The following is a 16,095-nucleotide window of genomic DNA, read 5'->3' as shown; positions in this document are numbered from 1 at the left end:
TTGATATTCCTCAATTGAGAACTTTTTGTTTAGCTCTGTACCCCATTTTTTAAAAAGGTTGTTTGATTTGGTATATTGCTTAAGTGATTACTGTGAATTTAAAATGTAATATTTTAACCAAAAGAAAATTCAAATGTGTAGCATAGTGAGGGGTCTTGATTGGTTAGATCCTCTCCCCCTTTAGTCCAAACTGCTGACAAGGCAAGGATTTCTTGGGACATGGGAACCAAGTAATTTGACTTGTATCATGACAGATTAAGAAGGACAGGTGATATTTATAATGGTCTTGCCATGACCCCTAGAACTTTCACTAGCTTCCATTCTGGTTTTCTAGTTTCATCCATTTGCCTAAAAATTTTATAAAGTCATTGTTTTTAATAGCTGAGTAGTACTTCATTGTGTAAATGTACCACATTTGTTTAATGTTTATATTAAAAGAAAATGAGAAACAAAGTCCTTGGTCCTGAGCACTTGTAGCTCCTGTACTGATGGCAGTGTGTTGCCACTTGGAGCATTTTGGTGGCTCCTCATCTAGCACCAGAGGTATATTGGTAGTGTCATAAGTTTGTTAAGAACAATACTTTTATGTGAATGAATGCTTTGACTGCACTGATATATGCGTACTGTGTGCCTTTCTGGTGCCTACAGAGGCTAGAAGAATGTGTTAGATTCCCTGTAATTGGAATTACTGATGTGGTGAGCCACCAGCTGGGTACAGGGAATTAAAGCAGGCTCTTTGCAAGAGGAACATGTGCTCTCAACCGCTGTGTTGTTTTTCCAGCCTGTCATCATTTTTGAGATGGTCAAATTTGCAGTAAAATGCTGCTCACCTTTTTTGTTTTAAAGTAACACACTTTGCAGTTCGTATGTTTATGTAAAAACTAAGTTATTGTCTATTCTTAGACAATACATTCTTTTACTCACATGACTTTCCAGCACATCTTCTAGTTGTAATGAATTCAGAATAGCCTTGAACTGTCATGAGACCTATATCATTCCTGATTTCCATCTACCAGTACTATTGGTATCCTAGTGATGTGACTGCCAAAATGGTTCCACAAATTCCTAGATACCCTCTTTCCGTGCTGGGAATGAATGCTGCAAGAGCCAGTGGTTGAGCCCAAGAAAAATGCTCAGTTGTGTTCCTTTCAGCAGCAAGTTAAGAACTTTCTCTGAGGCTGCAGAGGGAGAGCCAGTTGCACACATCTCTGTGAGCATCATCCCTGTGTGAGAAAGCAGCAGCACATGTAGCAGGTCAGAAGCATCAAGGTAACCTAGGCCCAAGTAGGATTCAGGAAAACATACTCTTTTGTCATTTAAACAGGCCCATTTTCCACTTGTCTTCATATTTTCCCTGTATTTGGCAGCCCTTTGGAGTCTTGGCAAAGAGGATATTGACCTCAGGAAGCACTGGGTAGGAATTCCACCTTGACTCTTAATGACAAGGGAAACCTTGAGCAGAAATATAGCTTCCTAGTCCAGAATGTTCTTATCTCTGAAGCTGAGGCTGAAGAAACAACACACAACTGAATACTGAGTTTTGTGTCAGAAGTCATGAGTGCCTAAAGGTTTGCCTTTTTTCTCCCTCCGTCCCTCCCTCCCTCCCTCCCTCCCTCTTTTCCTTCCTTCCTGATTCTCTTGTCTGTCTTCCTTTCCTTTCCTTTCCTTTCCTTTCCTTTCCTTTCCTTTCCTTTCCTTTCCTTTCCTTTCCTTCCCTTCCCTTCCCTTCCCTTTCCTTTCCTTCCTTTCCTCCCTCTCTCCCTTCCTTTTTTCTTCCTTGTTCCTCTTGTCTGTCTTTTTTGTTTCCTTCTTCTTCCCTCCCTTCCTCCCTCCCTCCCTCCCTCCCTTCCTCCCTCCCTCCCTCCCTCCCTTCCTTCCTTCCTTCCTTCCTTCCTGTTCCTCTTGTCTGTCTTCTCTTCCTTTCCTTTTCTTTCCTTTCCTTTCCCTTCCTTTCCCTCCCCTCATCTTTCTTTCTTTCTTTCTTTCTTTCTTTCTTTCTTTCTTTCTTTCTTTCTTTCTTTCTTTCTGTAGTGGGTTGGAGAATAATTTGAGTATTACCCATTCTTCTATAACAACAACAACAACAACAACAACAACAACAAATCAGGCAAGCCATAGATGTGGTTAAGATTCCTCTGCTAACTATACCATTTTTGATCTTTGATGAGAAATGTCTAGATAGCCTTCAGGCTGTCTCCAGAGGGATACCCCGGAGCTCCTGGAGGACAGCTAGCATGGTGCACTCTGAGATCAGGTCCTTTCCAGCCCACTGAGAGAGCAGGGTGACCACCATCAAGACTCAGGACCTGCCTGCATACAGCTGATCCCCCAGAGAAGTCTTGCAAGAGCTCTCTCACCTGAGCCCACAGAGACAGAATGGAGTTACTGCAGTCAGAAATCACTACCTGCCTGCAAAGAGACAAACACCCAGAAGCAATTTTCTTCTTGAGCCTACAGGCTCTCAGATCCACACGAGAGACAGGCTTCAGTCAGAGACAAGAAGATCACCTCTAATCATAGACAACAAGATGGCAAGAGGAAAGAGAAAAGAACCTAAGCAATGGAAATCAAGACAACTCGGCAACATCAGACCCAGCTCTCCCTCCACAGCAAGTAGTGGATGACTAAACACACCCAAAAAATAAGACTTAGACTTGAAATCATACTTCATAATGATGATGGAGATCTTTGAAAAGTTACAGGTTCTCCTGTAAACAATTACAGGAGAACCAGGAGAAATAACTCACAGAACTATAGGACAACACAACCAAACAGATAAAGGAATTGAAAACAAAAATAGAAACAATAAAAAAAATACAAAAAGAGACAATGGTGGAGATAGAAAACGAAAAAAAAAAAAAAAAAAAAAAAGAAATCAGGAGTCACAGATGCAAACCACCAACAGGCTACAAGAGATGGAAATGAGGATCTCAGGGGCTGAAGACAACATGGAAAACATAGACAAAACAGTCAGAGAAGATGCAAAAACAAAAAGTTCCTAACCCAAAATGTCCAGGAGATCCAGGACACAATGAGAAGTCCAAACCTAAGAATAATCGGTGTAGAAGATGGCAAAGAATATCAACTAAAAGGCACAGTAAATATCTTTAACAAAACTAGAAGAAAACTTCCCTGCCCTTAAGAAGGAGATGATAATGAACACACAGGAAGCCTACAGAACTCCAGATAAATTGGACCTGAAAAGAAACTCCTCCTGACACAAAATAGTCAAAACACCTAATATTCGAAACAAAGAAAGAATCCTAAAAGCTGTAAGGGAAAAAGGACAAGTAACATGTAAAGGCAGACCAATCAGAATTACACCAGACTTCTCAACAGACCCTATGAAAGTTAGAAGATCCTGGACAGACATCATACAGATACTAAGAGAACACAAATGCTGCTCCCAGGTTACTATATCCAGCAAAACTTTCAATCACCATAGATGGAGAAGCCAAGATATTCCAGGACAAAACCAAATTTACATAATATCTGTCCACAAATCCAGCCCTACAGAGGATGATAGATGGAAAAATTCAACACAAGGAGGGAAACTACATCCAAGGAAACGCAAAAAATAACAGTGCAAAAACAAACAAACAAACAAAACAAAAGAAGAAATGCACACAAACTTAAGTCTACCTTTAACAACAAAAATAACAGGAAACAAAAATTGCTATTCCATAATTTCTCTTAACATAAATGGACTCAATTCTCCAATAAAAAGACATAGACTATCAGATGGGGTATGGAAACAGGATTTTGCTGCATACTGGAAGCTCATCTCTGAGACAAAGACAGACACTATCTCAGAGTAAAAGGCTAGGAAAAAAGCTTCCAAGCAAATGGGCTGAGGAAACAAGCTGGAGTAGCTGTTCCAATATCAATAAAATAGACTTTCAACCAAAAGTTATCAAAAAAGATAAGGAAGGACACTTTTTACTCATCACAGGAAAAAATCTATCAAGATAAACTTTAAATCTTTTTTTTTTTTTTTTTTTTTTTTTTTTTTTTTTTGTAGGCAGCTCTGGGCATTCTTTTATTCTCAAAAATAAAAATCAGCTTTATGCATAAATTCATATGTTTTAAAATAACAACATGCCGTTATTGAATTTCAGAACTTGAACTGACATGTGCATGTGCAGAGGGAATGCAAATAAAAGATTCATTTCCACATTTCTGCGGCTTTTCATAGTAATTGTCCCCAAGGAGAGGGATATTTAACACGCAAGTCAAAGAAATTTACCAAATTTCCAAATAGCATTGGAGACTGATGCTATTTTCACATTTTTATAGATAACGAAGTTGAGAGAAAAAATGTTAAATTATAATCCTACGTTTGTTGTAATCCTAGACATTATGTTCAAACATTTAGAAAAATCAAAATTTTAATAAATTTTGAACACTTAGAGGAAACCACTAGGTTTCTCAATTGAAATCTGAAACCACAAAGAAAAGATAACTAAATACAATTACAATAATTAAAATCCCAAATAAAGATTATTAAAGTAAATAGATTAAAATAGAAATATTACACAGATAAATTATTTGCTAAATGAAGATAAACTTTAAATCTTGAACATCTATGTTCCAAATACAAGGGCACCCACATTTATAAAAGAAACCCTACTAAAGTTCAAAGCATATATTATACCACACACAATAATACTGGGAGACTTCAACACCCCAATCTCATCAATGGACAGATCATGGAGACAGAAACTGAAAAGAGACACAGCAAAACTAGCAGAGTTTATGAACCAACTGAAATTAACAGACATCTACAGGACATTTCATCCAAAAACAAAAAAATATACTTTTTTTTTCTCAGCACCTCACTGTATCTTCTCCAAAATTGACCATAGAGTTGGTCACAAAACAGGCCTCAAGATATACAAGATCGAAATACTCATATGCATTCTGTCAGATCACCATGGACTGAGGCTTGTATTTAATAACAACAAAAACAACAAAAATCCCACATACAAATGGAAGTCAAACAGTGGTCTGTTCAATGATAACATGGTCAATAAAGAAATAAATTAAGGATTTTTTAGAATTCAATGAAAATGACACCACTACATACCCAAATTTATGGGATGCAATGAAAGCAGTACTGAGAGGATAACTCATAGCTCTGAGTGCCTCCAAAAAGAAATGGGAGAGAGCATACACAGCACAGCTGAAAGCTCTAGAACAAAAAGAAGCAGCTATACCCAAGAGGACGTGATGGCAGGAAATAATTAAATTTGGAGCAGAAATCTACCAAATAGAGACAAAAGAACTATACAAAGGATCAACAAAACCAGGAGTTGGTTCTTTGAGAAAATCAACAAGATAGATAAACCCTTAGGCAGACTAACTAGAGGGCAAAGAGAGAGTATCCAAATTAACAAAATCAGAAATGAAAGGGGAGACATAACAACAAAAACTGAGGAAATTCAAGAAATCATCAGATCCTACTACAAAAGCCTATACTCAAGAAAACTGAAAAATCTGGAGGGAATGGATGAATTTCTAGACAGATGCCTGATACCAAAGTTAAATGAGAATCAGATAAACCATCTACATAGTCCCATAACACCTAAAGAAATAGAAGCAGTCATCAAAAGCCTCCCAACCAAAAAAAAAAAAAAAAAGCCCAGGACCAAATGGATTTAGTGGAGAATTCGATCAGACTTTTATAGAAGACCTAATACCTATACTCTCCAAACTATTCCACAAAATAGAAACAGAAGGAACACTACCCAACTCATTCTTAAAGCCACAATTATGCTCCTACCTAAACCACATAAAGACACTACAAAGAAAGAGAACTTTAGATCAATTTCTCTCATGAACATTGATGCAAAATACTCAATAAAATTCTTGCAAACCCTAATCCATGAACCCATCAAAGCAATCATCCACCATGACCGAGTAGGCTTAATCCCAGGGATGCAGGGATTGTTCAACATACAGAAATCCATGAACGTAATCCACCATATAAACAAACTCAAAGATAAACCACATGATCCTCTCACTAAATGCTGAGAAAACATTTGGCAAAATTCAACACCTCTTTATCATAAAAGTCTTGGAAAGATCAGGAACTCAAGACTCATACCCTAACATAGTAAAAGCAATATACAGCAAACCAGCAGCCAACATCAAACTAAATGGAGAGAAACTTGAAGAAATTCCAGTAAAATCAGGGACTAGACAAGGCTGCCCACTTTTCTCCTACCTATTCAATATAGTACTGGAAGTCTTGGCTAGAGCAATTAGACAACAAAAAGAAATCAAGAGATTCATATTGGAAAGGAAGAAGTCCAAATATCACTATTTGCAGATGATATGACAGTATACTTGTGACCCCATAAATTCTACCAGAGAACTTTTACAACTAATAAACAACTTCAGTAAACTGGCTGATTATAAAATTAACTCAAACAAATCAGTAGCCTTCCTCTACTCAATGGATAAAGAGGCTGAGAAAGAAATTAGAGAATTAACACCCTTCACAATAATCACACACACTATTAAATACCTTGGTGTGACCCTTACCAAGCAAGTGAAGGATCTGTTGAGAAGAACTTCAAGACTCTGAAAAAGGAAATTGAAGAAGATCTAAGGAGATGGAAAGATCTCCCATGCTCATGGATTGGCAAAATCAACATTGTAAAAATGGCCATCTTGCCAAAACAATCTACAGATTCACTGCAATCCCCATCAAAATTTCAACTCAATTCTTCATAGAATTGGAAAGATCAATTTTCAAATTTATCGGGATAGCAAAAAAAAATCTAGAATAGCGAAATCTATTCTCAAGAATAAAAACACTTCTGGGGGAATCCCTGATCTCAAGCTATATTACAAAGCAATTATGATAAAACTGCATGGTATTGGTACAGAGATAGGCAGGTAGATCAACAGAACAGGTTTGAGGACCCACACATCTGTGGTCACTTGAACTTTGACAATAGAGCTAAAAACATTCAATGGAAAAAGGACAGCCTCTTCAACAAATGGTGTTGGTTCAACTGGCAGTCAGCATGCAGAAGAATGCAAATTGATTGTTTCCTATCTCCTTGTACAAAGCTCAAGTGCAAGTGGATCAAAGACCTCTACATAAAATCCGACACACTAAAACTATTAGAAGAGAAAGTGGGGAAAACCTTACAGTACATAGGCACAGGGAAAATTTCCTGAACAGAATACTAATGGCTTATGCTCTAAGATCAACAATCGACAAATGGGACCTCATAAAATTGCAAATCTTCTGTAAGGCTAAGTACACTCTTAAGAGGACAAAATGGCAGCCAACAGATTGGAAAAGGATTTTTACCAGTCCTACATCTGATAGATAGCTAGTATCCAATATAATTAAATAATCTGATTAAAAATGTTGTACAGAGCTAAACAAAGAATTCTCAGGTGAGGAGCATAAAATGCCTGAGAAGCACCTACAGAAATGCTCAACATCCCTATTCATCAGGGAAATGCAAATCAAAACAACCCTGAGATTCTACCTCACACCAGTTAGAATGGCTAACTTCAAAAACTCAGGTAACAGCAGATGCTGGCGAGGATATGGAGAAAGAGGAACACTCCTCCACTGTTGGTGGGGTTGTAAACTGGTACAACCACTCTGGAAATTAGTCTGGTGGTTCCTCAGAAAACTGGACATAGTACTACCTGAAAATCCAACTATTCTACTCTTGGACATATACCCCAAAGATGCTCCAACATATAACAAGGACACATGCTCCACCATGTTTATAGCATCCTTATTTATAATAGCCAGAAGCTGGAAAGAACCCAGATGTCCATCAACAGATGAATGGCTACAGAAAGTGTGGTACATTTATACAATGGAGTACTACTCAGCTATTAGAAACAATGACTTCATGAAATTCATAGGCAAATGAATGGAACTAGAGACTATCATCCTGAGTGAGGTAACCCAGTCACAAAAGAACACACATGGTATGTAGTCACTGATAGGGGGATACTTGCTCCTGAAAGCTCTGAATACCCAATACCCAGGAAACAATTCACAGACATTATGAAGCTCAGAAAGAAGGGAAGGCCAGCCTCTCGTGGGAGGAAATGCAAGGTCAAATAGAGGAACATGGATTGAAAAGATCACCCAGAAGCTGCCTCACCTTGGGATCCATCACACATGCAGTCACCAAATCCAAGCACTATAGCTGATTCCAAAGTACTTAAGGGCAGGAACCAGACAGACATGCCCCTTCAGGGACTATGCTAGAGCCATATAGATACAGCTGAGCATGCTTGCAGCTAACCATCGGTCTGATCTCTGGGACCCCAATGAGGTTGCTAAAGAAAGGGCCTAAGGAGCTGAAAGGGGTTCCAACCTCATGGGAACAATATCATTATCAACCAACCAAACCCTTAAAAACTCCCATGGAGTAAAACACCAACCTTTGTGCACACTTTGAGAGACCTGTTGATCCAGTGGCATATGTAGCTTAAGATAGCAGTGTCTGGCATCAATGTGAGAAGAGGCTTTTGTTCCAGGGAGGGCATGTTTTCCTAATGTAGGAAAATTCCAAGGCGGTGGGGTATAGAGGGTGATCAGGAAGGAGTGCACCGTTGTGAAGGCAAATGGAGGGTTAGGAGGGATGGGAGCAGTGCGGGGTAAAGGGATAAAATTTCAAATGTAATTGTAGAGTATCTAATAAAAAGAAAAAAATGTCTAGAGGAAAAAAACTCAGAATATTTGTACTCTACAATGTCAGATTTCCTATTCCCTCTTTCTTTTTTTTAGAAATAAGTTATGAATTAGAACATCTTATAGTTCTAATAAAAATTGCAGGATGAAGTTTTATATTGGTCTTCCTGGCTTTTATGCCCTCACCTTGCTGAGGAAGAAGAGAGAGGAATGATGGTGGAGGAGCGGCATGGTGTGGGAACTAGGAGCTGACTTGAGAAGTTATTGATATCTGTAAAGCATTACCATTTGATACCATATATCATTCCATTGCTTGCTGAGCATCATTATTTCCATCCAAAACACTGCTTGCTGGGTACTTTAAGCAGCCTAGTAGTTTGCAAGTAATGAGTTGTACTGGTTACAAAAGGGTTCAAGCAGAACTGATTTCTGTGTGTAGTAGTCTTAAATCTCAGCCATCAATAATCTAGAGGCATATCAGAGTTATTTGTACAACCAGTGGAATATAGACTGAGAACTAATTGTTTTAAAATGTGAAGTATGTTTTCAGGACTCCAGAGGGAGAGGTATAGGTTCACATTCTGCAAATGCCATCTAGGTGAATATGCTTTGTAAGTATATTTTGATGGCAAAGGCTACATATTATGAACTTCAGTATGAGCAGACAGTATTCTCAGTGGCTCTCTTGCTTAGCTTCTTGGGGTTCCCCAAGATCTACCTAGGATTTCTTAGAGTAGTACCTGGAGGATCTTTGCCTTGAATAGGTTTAGTCATGATAATCATGTGAATTAGGGATTCTCATTATGGGCCAGAGAATTGATGCTTCAAATATAATAAGGTCTCCTGCATTTCTAGTTGTCTACTTTGAATCTCTACCTGGAGTGCCCTCCCTAAACCTCAAATGATAGTAAACTGTAATACCCACAGTCCAAACCACCCCCTTCTTCCACTCCCAGTTCTATTACTTGCTTTACTTTGGTTCCTGTTACCCAGGCCACAAACATCAGTTCCCTTGAATAGCTTTCTGCCTCTGAACAGCAATTTGCCTGTTCTTCCCTTTTCCTCATTCATTCTGCTTTTTTTCTGTTTGTATTTTCTTTAACTCTTACTTGAGTCTTTCTGGATTTAATAATAATTACTGGATTTAGACTTTGTCCACTATGAGAGTATTCTTTAAAGGCAGTAGGCCAGCTTTGTAGTTTATACCCTGTAACCTAGCAGTCTGCAGCCACACTGTCATTCCAGTTCTTCCTTGGCTATGTATCTGTCTCAAGCCTTGATCACAAAGAAAAATTTACTGTCTTTGTGCCTACCTTACTTTTCCCAAGTATAGCACGTTGTTGCTATGGACGCTGTCCTCTCTCCTAAGGCCTGGACTTTTATTCTCTTATTGTGCTGTTCTTTTTTTAATTTAGTTTAATTTTTGTTTTCAAGGAAGGCATCAGTGACCCTCTCTTCTTGGCATATGTGTGTTTGTCTACTTCAGTACTTTGTCAAGTGTTGAAATGAATGGTTATCTGTTTAGTTTTGTGACTGGATGCTAAAGTCCTAAAATGAGCTGGAGAGATGGCTCAGTGGGTGAAGTCTTTACTGTGGAAGTGTGAGAGAACCTGGGTTTGAAATTCAAGATCCTACATAAAAGCAAGGCACAGAAGTTCATGCACTTTAATCCCAGAACTCTTAGGTGGAGATGGGAGTCAAAGCAAGGAGACTCTAAGGAAGCTCACAGGCTAAAAACAAGGCTTGCATAGCAGTAAGCACCACAGAGCCCCTTCCTCAAACAAGGTGGGAGCAAGGATTAGCACACCAGGTTTTCTTCTGACTCCTCATGACCCTCCCCCTCTCTAAATGAAACAACTCCAGGATAACTAGGACTTGGTACCTCTGGCCATTGTAGATGGGACAATCATTGTTGAAATCTTTAGCATTCAAATTATCTTAAGGATACTTTGTTGTTGAAAAGAATAAGGATAAACATTCTCTCTTTTCTTTCTTTCTTTTTGCCTTGAGAATGAAACCCTCACAACTCTAACTCTCTAACTCTTAGGCTGAAGTCTTAACTTTTTAGTGTATTCTTTCCTAACACATTTGTTAGCCACAGGGTTAAGGGTAGCTTTGAGGTTTCAAAAGCTCACACAACTCCCAATCACTCTTTCTGCCTCATGCTTGTAGATCAAGATTTGATTTCTCAGCTACTGGTCCCAATGCCATGTTTGTCAGATGGCTGCCATGCTTCCTGCTATGAAGGTTATAGACTTACCCTGTGACACTGTAACCTCCCAATAAACTCTTCCTTCTATAAGTTGACTGGGCATGAAGTCTTATTAAAGCAATAAAAAGTAACTAATTCATGTGCTGAAATCCCTTTTGATACCAATTGTTTGTTTGAGATGGGAGCCTTGTTGTATAGTCCAGCTGGTCATTAAATCCTCCCACTTAGCCTCATTAATGCTACCATTAAAAAAGCATCAATCACCATGTCCTGATATAACATTCACTTTGAATAAAACAATGTCAACTTGAAAAGCCATTGCTCAGTTATTCTAATGTTGATAGCATTATATATCATCTCCTATAAAAAGAAGAAGATGCATTCTGGAGTTTAAATATTTTTACTGTAAAAGTTGGACATATCATCTTAGACAGAGCTTTCTTCACTTCTCTGTGAACATCAGTCTTCACTGTGGTAGAAGTTCTACTTGGTTGAATGAAATGTTGTGTAGCTGACACTACTTTTACCATGAAACACAGAAACTTTTTTCTTTTTTTGTTTCTGCTCCTCCTTTTCTTCCTTGTCCTCTTCATGTTGATGATGCTGCTTCTAGTTTGCAATTTATATAATGACTTGATACATTTATAAGGAACATCACATGCTTTCTTGGACGGGAGTCGAGCCTGTGACTGTGACTGATGAGGGAGTGTCACAGGTAAGTTAAATACATAGAACTATAAATGATTGACAAGAGAATAAGACTTGTTTCCCAAGCAAGTCACAGGTCTTCCTGGCTCCTTGGAATTCACCCAGACAAATAGGCCACAGATGGAGCAGAATTCGGTGACATGAAGAGGCCTCCTCTTGATTTGAGACAGGAATGCTTTACCATCTGGCCAGTTGGATCTTCCTTCCTGTTTGACTGCTAATAGACAACCCTTTGAAACCAGTTTGTTAACTGTTATTTTTATGAATGTGTCTGTGAAGGAAGACCTTCTCTGATATCAAGTGATGACATTGTAAAGTCTATAAATCAGAAATATGATACAGGGTAAAATATAAACACACAGATATTTAGAGGGCAGAAGTCAGTTAAGATGTTTTAATAAATTGACAAAATATGTTAAAGGAGTTACTGTTTTGTGTATGAGATAGCTTTAATATTTAAAGGTAGATTTCACTTAGTTAAAAGTATTAAATTTATTACATAATCAGTTACTTATGTCATAATTACATATTATATACACATACTTGTATATGTGTGTACATATATATATGTAAATGATATATATGTACATATTATATATATTCGTGTGTGTGTGTGTGTGTGTGTGTGTGTGTGTGTGAAAGCTGGTGATAGCATAAGAAATACACATTTAGTTAAAAACATCTACTAGAGAGTTTTAGTATATATACCAAGTTAGTAATTTTAGGCCTTCATCTCAGTAATTGAGTCTTGATAAGTGAACTAAGGTAGGTGGTTGCCTGGTTTTATCTTCTTGCCTGACAAAATGGATCCTTAAAAAAAGTTAAATTAATAAAAACGATCTTCAACAATGGTCTTCAGTGTGTTTTAGAGCAAATGCTTAAAGGTAGCTGGAAAGAACACCAAACATAAAGCTGAAATTCTTGTAGCATGTTTAATTTATTATGAGAAGACTTGCTAGTACCTTGTTTCTGTATAAGTAATTGTAGAGGCTTGTTACAGATTCCACCCTATCTAGGGTGTTTCACATATTCAGGTGTTTTAATGGAAATCTCTAAACAATGCCCTTGGCTTTATTTTGGCTAAAGTGAATAGACAGACTTATGCCAGGTTCTATTAATTGGTGCTCTTGCCTCTTCTAAAGGATGGGCTTGATCTTTGGTTGCAGTAACTTAAACATCTGTAGTATTTCTTGATTGTTACACAAACAATATTATAATAACATTATACATTAAAACATTGAAAGTTTTCACAATTTTAAAATTCAGCAGCTGTTTTTTCTACATTTCTTTTTAATTTGTCTATATACACATTTGTTGTATCTTCTTATGTTTGCTGTGCATGCATGTGTGTATAAGTGTTCATGTCCATGTGTGTGGGTGTGTGTGCACATGGAGAACAGGAGTCAATGTAATGTCCCTTTGATTGCTCCCCACTTTATTTATTGAGGCAGAGTCTCTTAAGTGAACCAGGACGAATTCAGTGATTTTGGTTAGTCTTAACTAGTCTGTTTACCCTGTGGATCCTTTCTCTGTTTCTTGGTGCTAGGATTAAGGTGAGCTCTCTTGCCTATATGACATTTATGTTCAGGCGCTGAGGACCTGAACTCCATTCCTAATGCTTTTGTAGAGCACTGTTTCCACTTAACTATCTCCCCAGCTCGAACACTTAATTTTATAGGGCAAAGGTCATCGCACACATTTAGGATGGATCTTCCTACCATAGTTAAAGTAATCTAGATACTCACAGATGTGCCTAGATATTTGTTTCTGTGATGATTTTTAGTTGACAATCAAGATTAAGTATCACAGCCCCATTTTTTTCTGTCAACTTGATACTTAACCACCTCCTCTTGTTTAATTCATAACCTCCTATCTGTTGTCTTCATAGGCTCATAGCCATTTCATAGTGAATATACATTCAGTCCACCTTCAAAAGTCCCAAAGTATTTAGCAATTTTAGCACTGTTTAAAAGTCAGAAGTCTAAATCTCTTCTGAGACTCAAGGCAATTAATTACTCGAGAAAGAATGAAACCATAGCAAGGCAAGATGAAATCAAGGTAAGACTGAAACCCAACAAGGCAAACACCATATCTTGTAGCTCCATATCTGGAACCTGGTGCTAATGATATAATTATCTGGGCTCTGAAGAGCTTGGGTAGCTCCACCTTTCCAGGTTTTCTCCCCGAAGCACAGATAACCTCTTTCTTGGACTGATTCTACTCCATGCCTGCTGCTTTTTTCAGCACACATCCATTGTTTCAGCACCTTTAGTATTCTGGGGTCTCCACTGCAACTTAGGCTTTATTTTCCCAGACCCAAGGAGTGAACTTGTAGGACCTACAGCTGTGCTACACACTGTCTGGCCTCTGTGGCTCTTTGGGCTTTGGTGTAAGATTCTATGATATCTTCAGTTCTTTGTGGCTATCATTCATACCTACAAAAGCATCACCATATAAACATTGTTACATTTTGTTACCAGCTTGTGATGGAGCCTTGCCTCCTTTGACCACTGTTACTTTGGCCTTAGTGCTAACCTTGAAGAAAAAAATTCCCAGATAGTATTTTTGAGAAGGAAATTCAGTGCCATCTCTGTTTATGTTTTCTCCTTTTAAATGAATTTACATTTTCACAATTTTATGCATGAGATACTGGATCTTCCTCGAAGTACACTCTTCTTGGATCTCACCTGGTATATCTCTTCAGGCATTAAACTTTTTAACAAGTATAGAACTTTGGTTGTCTGTACTCTAAAATCTTGAAGCATGCTTACACACTTTCTTCACTAAACTTCATGTTTGCTTGTTTGTTTTTAACCTTTATATTCCACGTTTTGTTCTTTCACTGTAGATCTGCATGAGAACAGTGAAGAATAAGCACGACTCAGCCCAAGTACTATTCTGTTTTGAAGTTTCTTCCAAAAACGCAAATTATTTCACAATTTTCATTCAACTACACTCAAATTCTTTTAAAATTATTTCTTCTAATTTTGAGATTATAATATAATCGTATCATTTTCTCCTCTTTTCTCTCACCAAATTCTGTCATATATTTCTCATTGCTCTCTTTCAAATTCAGTTTATTTTTTAAAACATCAAATTCTTTAAAACATTTTAAATAAACTTCATTTTACAAAAGGACTTACAAATAAATGAAAACATCACTCACCAAAATTAACCAGGCCTCAAATTTATATAACTTGGTAAATTTATATGGTTGGAATAAACATTCAGAATGGAAGTGGAGATGCTTCACATTAAAATGCACAGTTTTGGTATCAAATATATTTTATGAATTTATCACTCCAATTCTTAAAGCATGAGAAGATTGCTGCCAGATTTTTTTTCCAAAATATCACATAAATGGCTCCCAGTGCATTTTCTGGATTAAAATTAAGATTTTGTAGTAGTTTAGGAAAAAAACATGGGGCAGAGGAGATAGAAAACTTTATTCTGATTTGTATTGTTTAGAAATTGAGCTGATAGGATTTGCTAATGGATTGTATTTCCACAGTTAAAGTAATTAAGGAATGGAGAATGAATCAATAGTAAATACCTTTGTCATTTGGATAAATGGAGATGCCATTTTCAGAGGAAAACAAGGTACTTTTGAGGAAAGAGGTGAGTGGGCACTTAGCATTGAGAAGTAACCATTAAGTATTTTACGTTTTGAAAGATAGAGTTTTGATGCATAACCAAGGCTGATCTAAAACTTGCAATCCCCTTTGCTTCAGCTTCCTAAGAGTTAGATTATAGGTATGTATCACCAAGCTAGCAATGGTGATATATATATATGTGTGTGTGTGTGTGTGTGTGTGTGTGTGTGTGTGTGTGTGTGTATGGGATTTCATAGGTATTTTTCTTCATTGAGAATTTTATACATGAGCATACTATATTTACATCCTGGAATCTATTGAAATTTTCTTCCATCTATATTGGCATGTTGAGAAGTGTGGCTTTTATAGATCTTGTGCTGGCAACCATATTGTAGGAGAGTTTATGAGTACAGCTCTCTATTCTGTCTGAAGACACTGTTAGGCAGCAGTTGTCCAGGTCCTCAGCCTCTTACAGTCTTAACACCCTGTCTTCCACAATATTCCCACAGTTTCCCGAGTGTTTGTTCTTGATGTCCTTTCTGGGACTGGGCCTGTGTGGTCACTTATTCTCTATATTTTGACCAGTTGTGGGTCCAATGGTATATCTGCTGCAAAAGGAAGCTTTATGAATAGGGATTGTAACTACACTTTACCTCCCAGGTCCTTCTTCTGTTCTATTTCTACATATGACTCAGAGAGGAAGACCGTAGTGAAATATGCTTTCTGAGGGTCTCCAGCTAGTTACAATGGCTCAAAAATTCTTGGAAAAAAATCTTGTTTATTTGTTATTTTACAAATTCTCAGTAACATTTTGGAAATAATATGAGGGTTTGTTCATTTTAGATGTTTGTTCCAACATGACAGTGCTTATGTCTGAATTTATTCCACAAAAGAACAAATTA

The 16,095-nt window shown here is 37.5% G+C and overlaps 1 protein-coding gene across 1 annotated transcript in view; it reads left to right on the top strand.

Annotated features, from left to right (window-relative positions):
- GMDS (GDP-mannose 4,6-dehydratase) overlaps positions 1-16,095 on the top strand; it is a 594,697-nt gene that overhangs the window by 46,664 nt on the left and 531,938 nt on the right. The gene's annotated exons all lie outside the window — the stretch shown is intronic.

The sequence above is a fragment of the Micromys minutus genome (assembly GCF_963924665.1).
Source record: "Micromys minutus genome assembly, chromosome: 6".
Taxonomy (NCBI): Eukaryota; Metazoa; Chordata; class Mammalia; order Rodentia; family Muridae; genus Micromys; species Micromys minutus.
The sequence above is the reverse complement of the archived record's forward strand: the minus strand, read 5'-3'. Positions and strand labels throughout refer to the sequence as shown.